The following is a 6733-nucleotide window of genomic DNA, read 5'->3' as shown; positions in this document are numbered from 1 at the left end:
CACCCCACACAACATCCCAGGCATCCCGCCCAACCTCCCAGGTGTCTAGCCAATCATCCCAGGCATCCCGCCCAACCTCCCAGGTGTCCGGCCAATCCTCCCAGGCACCCTGCACAACATCCCAGGCATCCTGCGCAACCTCCCAGGTGTCCAGCCAATCCCCCCAGGCATCCTGCCCAACCTCCCAGGCACCCCGCACAACATCCCAGGCATCCTGCCCAACCTCCCAGGCACCCCGCACAACAACCCAGGCATCCTGCCCAACCTCCCAGGTGTCCAGCCAATCCCCCCAGGCACCCCGCACAACCTCCCAGGTGTCCGAGCAATCCTCCAAGGCGTCCTGCACAACCTCCCAGGCACCCCGCACAACATCCCAGGCATCCGGCCCAACCTCCCAGGTGTCCAGCCAATCCTCCCAGGCACCCCGCACAACATCCCAGGCACCCCGCACAACATCCCAGGCATCCCACCCAAGCTCCCAGGTGTCCAGCCAATCCTCCCAGGCATCCCGCCCAAGCTCCCAGGTGTCCAGCCAATCCTCCCAGGCATCCCACCCAACCTCCCAGGTGTCCAGCCAATCCTCCCAGGCATCCTGCCCAACCTCCCAGGCACCCCGCACAACATCCCAGGCATCCCGCCCAACCTCCCAGGTGTCCAGCCAATCCCCCCAGGCATCCTGCCCAACCTCCCAGGCACCCCGCACAACATCCCAGGCATCCTGCCCAACCTCCCAGGTGTCCAGCCAATCCTCCCAGGCATCCCGCCCAACCTCCCAGGTGTCCGGCCAATCCTCCCAGGCATCCCGCCCAACCTCCCAGGTGTCCGGCCAATCCTCCCAGGCATCCCGCCCAACCTCCCAGGTGTCCGGCCAATCCTCCCAGGCATCCTGCCCAACCTCCCAGGCACCCCGCACAACATCCCAGGCATCCCGCCCAACCTCCCAGGTGTCCGGCCAATCCCCCCAGGCATCCTGCCCAACCTCCCAGGCACCCCGCACAACATCCCAGGCATCCTGCCCAACCTCCCAGGCACCCCGCACAACATCCCAGGCATCCTGCCCAAGCTCCCAGGTGTCCAGCCAATCCTCCCAGGCATCCTGCCCAACCTTCCAGGCACCCCGCACAACATCCCAGGCATCCTGCCCAACCTCCCATTGTAGAATTGATTAGGGGCTTTTTACAAATGTTGCTTGGCAGCAACTGTCACCACAACTCAAGAATCTGCACTATGTTACTGTTAAATTGTGACAATCATTTTGTGACTGGCTTCACCTGAGGCAGCCATTTTGCTGCTGTGCTCACCATGCCGTATCAGAATTCTGATTGTCCCTGCAGGCTCAAAAAGGTTGGGGACCTCTGCTGTAAATTAACCCCATTATGGACAAAATGTCAAATAAAGTACCAGACCACGGTCACACAGCCCAGAAAACCCACAACAACCAAAGTACAGCATTGTTTGTGTTTTGAACAATGCAAACAATGGAATTAATTGAGCAGCAGATTGTTTTTTGCTACAAAGCCAATCTACCAATTGGTCTGGCATACTTAATATATGGACCCTAGATATGTTGAAAGGCCTCTGGTTTAGCTATGCCCATACTCAACTGAATTATTAATTAATCTTTTGAGAAAATAAAAAACTTATATTTTGCCGAGCCACTGAAAAATAGGGTAGAAAGAATTCAACTATTCAGCCAGCTCTAGTTATCTGCTAGTTAAATAAAAAACAAGAAGAGCGGGTAGTTTAGGCTGTTTATGCACAAGGTGTCTGCTGCGCTGCAGGGGTAAATGTCCGTTGCAGCAAGGTTTCTTGTATGGACGTATTTTCTCAAGACTTGCTTTCACTTTTCTCTCTGTGGCAAACAACATAACTTTTAGTGCAACTTTAATTTGCTTTGCTGCGAGAGTAAGGCAGATTTGCAAGTGAATCCATCTTTGCCCTGGACATATTTCCTCTGCCCACAGCCAGCCTAACTAGCTTCACCCTTTCCACTTCCTCGCTCTACCATCCATACCTTCCCCCTCACTCCTTCCATGTTTCTGGTTTCTTCCCGCTTCCTAGTTGTCCTGCCAGCATCTTTTGGTAGCCAGCAATAGAAGTCAAAGAAAAGAAGCTCAACCACACATATTTAGCCAAAACACACTGACCTGTAAATTCTCATATTGATTTAGCAATATCTCAATATCATAAAACAGAGACTGCTTGGTCCCCCCATGCACCCAATGTTCCCACACATTCAGCTCCATCATTCCCAGGGATGGTGTGAATCCCCGCATGCACTACAGGGATGGCAGATGTGGGGTTAGATCTAATGCAGGAATATCAAAATACCAAGGAATATTGAAATAAGCCTCTCCTCCTGTGCCAGCAACAGCAGCAGGAAGTGTGTGTGTGTGTATGGAGCGAGGGCAGGAGAGAATATCAGTTCTAGGACATGGTCCCCTTCTTCAGCAGAATCTGGTCCAGGCTTTGCCCCTTTCATTGTGTGTGTGTGATTATTTTTGGAAAGAGGCTACAATATCAATACAGCTGCAAGAATAGCAATACTGATATAACAGCAATTTAAAGGGCTTTAACAAAGCCAGCAATCTTGCCATTTCGTGACTTTAATTGTTGGTGGGTGGTGTTAAGGGAACCAGGAAAAGCAGAGGCAGTAGAGTGCCTTCTCATGTGTAAACAGAGAAATGCAAGGAGAGCCCACTATACTCCCATTGTGCAGCAAAGAGCCTTGAGGTAAGAATTCCATGCATAATAGGCCTAGGTGTCATCCAATTGATTTAAATATGTAGGCTGGAGCTAATCTTGTCCAATATAGGACATCCACAAAATTGATACAATTTTACATTCAAGATCTTCCTTGTTTTCCTGGTAGGGCATCTATACCTCTTTTGCTTTCCTAACAGGTAGCAATTTGAAAGCTTTAGCTTTCCCCTTGTGGCTGTATCCCAATGCTGGGAAAGATTCCAGTTGTTGAATTTCTTCTTTTGATGCTGCTGTTAAAGTCAGAAAAACTATTTCAAGAAAAAAGATCACTATGTTTGTTTGATCAAGGATGCTCTTACACACTTGGTGGACATAACTGTCAACTGCTGAAATCCTCCATGGGTTGCAAGTCCCCTATAGAGCTGACTTTTTTTTTCTTTTTTCTTTTTGCTGGCTTCTGGAAGGACCTACTTTGTGCCTGTACACAAAGAGTGAGGGCACCACACTTTTAGTCTGTACACTGAGAGATGCGAAGGAGCATTGAGGCAAGGTCACTCACTGGTGGAGAGGATTCTTCCATGCCTCTGACCTTTGGGTTGTTCCTCACTGCTCCCCTTGTGGTTTGTATCCTCAGCTGCTGCCTATTAGCTAACTTTTATGTTGCATCATTCACATCTGTAATTGCAAAATGATGTGCCACTATTACGCTATGAAAGAACTAGCTAATGTGCCATTTATTTAACAATATACATGTGAACAATTAAAGTTTTTATAAGGAGCTCACACACACACAGGAGACTGTCTTCTGTGGCTCTACATGACTGATGTGTTGCATTAGCTATGGCTTCTTCCAGGCAGTCTCTGCTAAGAGTAGGTAATTCCACTGTTTGTTTGTGTACATTATTCTTTGCCTTTCTCACTTGGACTCAAGATGGATTACACAGAGTGAGTCAATACAGTCAATGGATGGGGCATTTGGTAAACAATCCAATAGGATAAGGGTTGTAGAACCAACCCAGGGATTCCAGCCTCCAAGAGGGACCTGGGGATCTCCAGAATTACAGCTCATCTCCAGACGACAGAGATCAGTTCCCCAGGAGAAAATGGATGCTTTGAAGGGCGGATTCTATGGCATTATGCTCCACTGAGGTCAATATTTACCCAGGTTCCATTCCCAAATCTCCCAAGAGTTCCCAACCTGCAAGTGGAAACCTTACCCTTCCTACCTCGGCAACCCTAAAGCAACCAAAAGTCTACAACCAGAACAGAAGCAAATTAAATGGTACTTTTAATTAAATGGTACTTTTAATGGCACACGATACATTAAATGGTGCAAGATATACCCAGCACTATAGACCATATGTTTGCTAATACCCAAATAGAAGTTTGTGCTGCCAGAACCATTGTTTGGATCAGACACCGCTATGTTTTCTTGCAGGGGGCAGTCTCTGGAGCTTTGGGATGTGTGATTTGGGGTGGTCCAAAGAGGCAGTACATGTCTGAATGCCAGTTGTTGGCAGAAGTAGTGGGGGGGGGGGGTTGGCCACTGGTTTTTGTGGTCAGCTGCTGTTGGACACTGGATGCTACACTAGACTGACTTTTTATCTGATGGAGCTGGGCTCTTCTTAGGCAGCACAACTTTCAGACATGAGAGAAACACGTTTCTGGCATAGTAATTCCACAGCGGTAGCTGCTCAAAAAGAGTACAATTCTATTAAATTTAACACATGATTGCTTTTGTAATTAATTAATACAATTTTGCAGTTCAGATCCCAAAAGGAAATACTGTCTAGAGAAACAAATAATAATATCATTTTAAGGGGGTCATCTAGTCTAACACACTTTAAGCAACTTAGAGCAATCTCCATAGGTCAGCCACGAAGTTTACAGATATCCCAGAGGACCTAGAATGTAAGACTAAATTAACATGTGTGACTTAAAGTGCTTTTCAGATCTCTCCTTTTGTTAGTGAACACACGGCAAAACAGAATGGCAGTTTTAAGTGCTTTTTATCTTGGGTTTGAACAGACTGACAACCACAAAGGAATGTTTGATTTACAATCACACTTCATCCTTCTTGTGCAGTTTGTGCTATGTATAATGCATAGCGATTTCAGCCTGAACTAGCACATCTTCAGGTGCAGCAAAGGAGAAAAGGTCCCACTAACTTCTCAGGTCTCCTGAATAGTTACACCCATCCAGACTGGCCCAGCCCATCGGTTCCTCATGACCAAGGAATCCTACACATATATCCAAATCAGACTTGTGTCATTGTCTGGAACCAGCCACAAGGCTTTCAAGGGGCTAGTTTTTCCATTTAAAGTAATATGATTGACAATAGACTGAGACCCAGTAATTATTATTATTTAATTTTGTTTAAATTGGAGGGCCAGCGTGGGGTAGTGGTTAAGGGAAGGTGCACTCTAATCTGGAGAACCGGGTTTGATTTCCCGCTCTGCCACTTGAGCTGTGGAGGCTTATCTGGTGAATCAGGTTATCTTGTGCACTCCAACACATGCCAGCTGGGTGTCCTTGGGCTAGTCACAGTTCTTCAGAGCTCTCTCAGCCCCACCCACCTCACAGGGTGTTTGTTGTTGGGTGGGGGAGGGAAAGGAGATTGTAAGTCCCTTTGAGTCTCCTTACAGGAGAGAAAGGGGGAATATAAATTCAAACTCTTATTCTAATATCACATCTGCCAGTTCTTTAGCTTCATTACAATTTGAGCCTCACCCAGAGGCCTAGGACATTGTAATATATTGACGTAGTGTTCATGCAGATGCCAGGAGGGCTGCCTTTTGACTCTGACAGTTGTTGATTTTGTCCATTTAAAGGTGTTTCGAGTGCAGCCCTAGTGTTTTCAGAATAGTACCCAGGGTACTGATTACCACTAGGACGACCTCAGCTGGTTTGTCCCATAGCCACTGAATCTTGATCTTCAAATCATGATATTTAGTGACCTTCTCATGTTCTTTGTCATCAACCCTGCTGTCACCAGGTATTGCTATGTTGCTGATGGTCACTTTCTTGTCCTCAATGACAATGTCCAGTGAGTTATGCGCCAACACTTTGTCTGTTCCGATTCGAAAGTCCTGCAAGATTTTGACCTTCTCGTTTTCCAAAACTCTTTGGATGATATTCCCACCAGTTTTTAGCCATCCTGATATTGTAATTCTTGTATACATTTCAGTGGATCATCTTGGCCACTGAGTTCTGCCTCTGTTTGTACTCAGTCTGGGTGATCTTTTTGCAGCAGCTGATCTACAGTTTTGTCTGCATCATCTGAGGATTTCTTTTGATTCTGGCCTTCATCATATTTGTCCTAATTGTCTGGTCTTGAGCAGCTAAAATCAGTGATTCAGTTTCCTTTTTCAAAGTTCCAGTCATCATCATTATTAATAAATAAATAAATAAATAAATAAATAAATAAATAAATAAATAAATAAATAAATAAATAAATAATTTGATTTCTAAGCCCCCTCTCCCCATTCGGGTTTGGGGGGCTCACATTATAATAATACAGTAGAAAACAACTAAAACAACATAAACCTTCACAATAAAATCACAGCAACAAATACATCTAAAAATAAGCACAGGATGGCAATTTTTTAAACATTCCACCCCAAAGGGTTAATGATGTAAAACCGTGGAAAGAGCTGGGGAAAGAGCGTAAGGAGGAGGCCAGATGTTATCATAGCTGTCTCACCCATGCATCTGGTGGAACAATCCTGTCTTGCAAGTCCTGTGGAACTGCCTAAGGTCCCACAGGGCTCTGGTCTCATTGGACAGAACATTCCACCACATTGGGGCCAGGGCCGAAAAAGCCCTGACCTTGGTTGAAGCTAGCTGAACTTCCTAGTGGGCAGTGGTAGACCAATGGGCTGACCCAACAGAAGGCATCTTCATATGTTTACAGCTTATCAAGCACATGCCATTTTCCAGTCGGTTTCTTTGCCTTCTGCTAGAGCTGTCCAACATCTTTCCCCAACCACGCTCCCAAGATTCAGTCCCAGTCTAGGCTTCCGAGTTCCTG

This window comes from Sphaerodactylus townsendi, linkage group LG03 (genome assembly GCF_021028975.2).
Source record: "Sphaerodactylus townsendi isolate TG3544 linkage group LG03, MPM_Stown_v2.3, whole genome shotgun sequence".
Classification (NCBI taxonomy): Eukaryota; Metazoa; Chordata; class Lepidosauria; order Squamata; family Sphaerodactylidae; genus Sphaerodactylus; species Sphaerodactylus townsendi.
The sequence above is the reverse complement of the archived record's forward strand: the minus strand, read 5'-3'. Positions refer to the sequence as shown.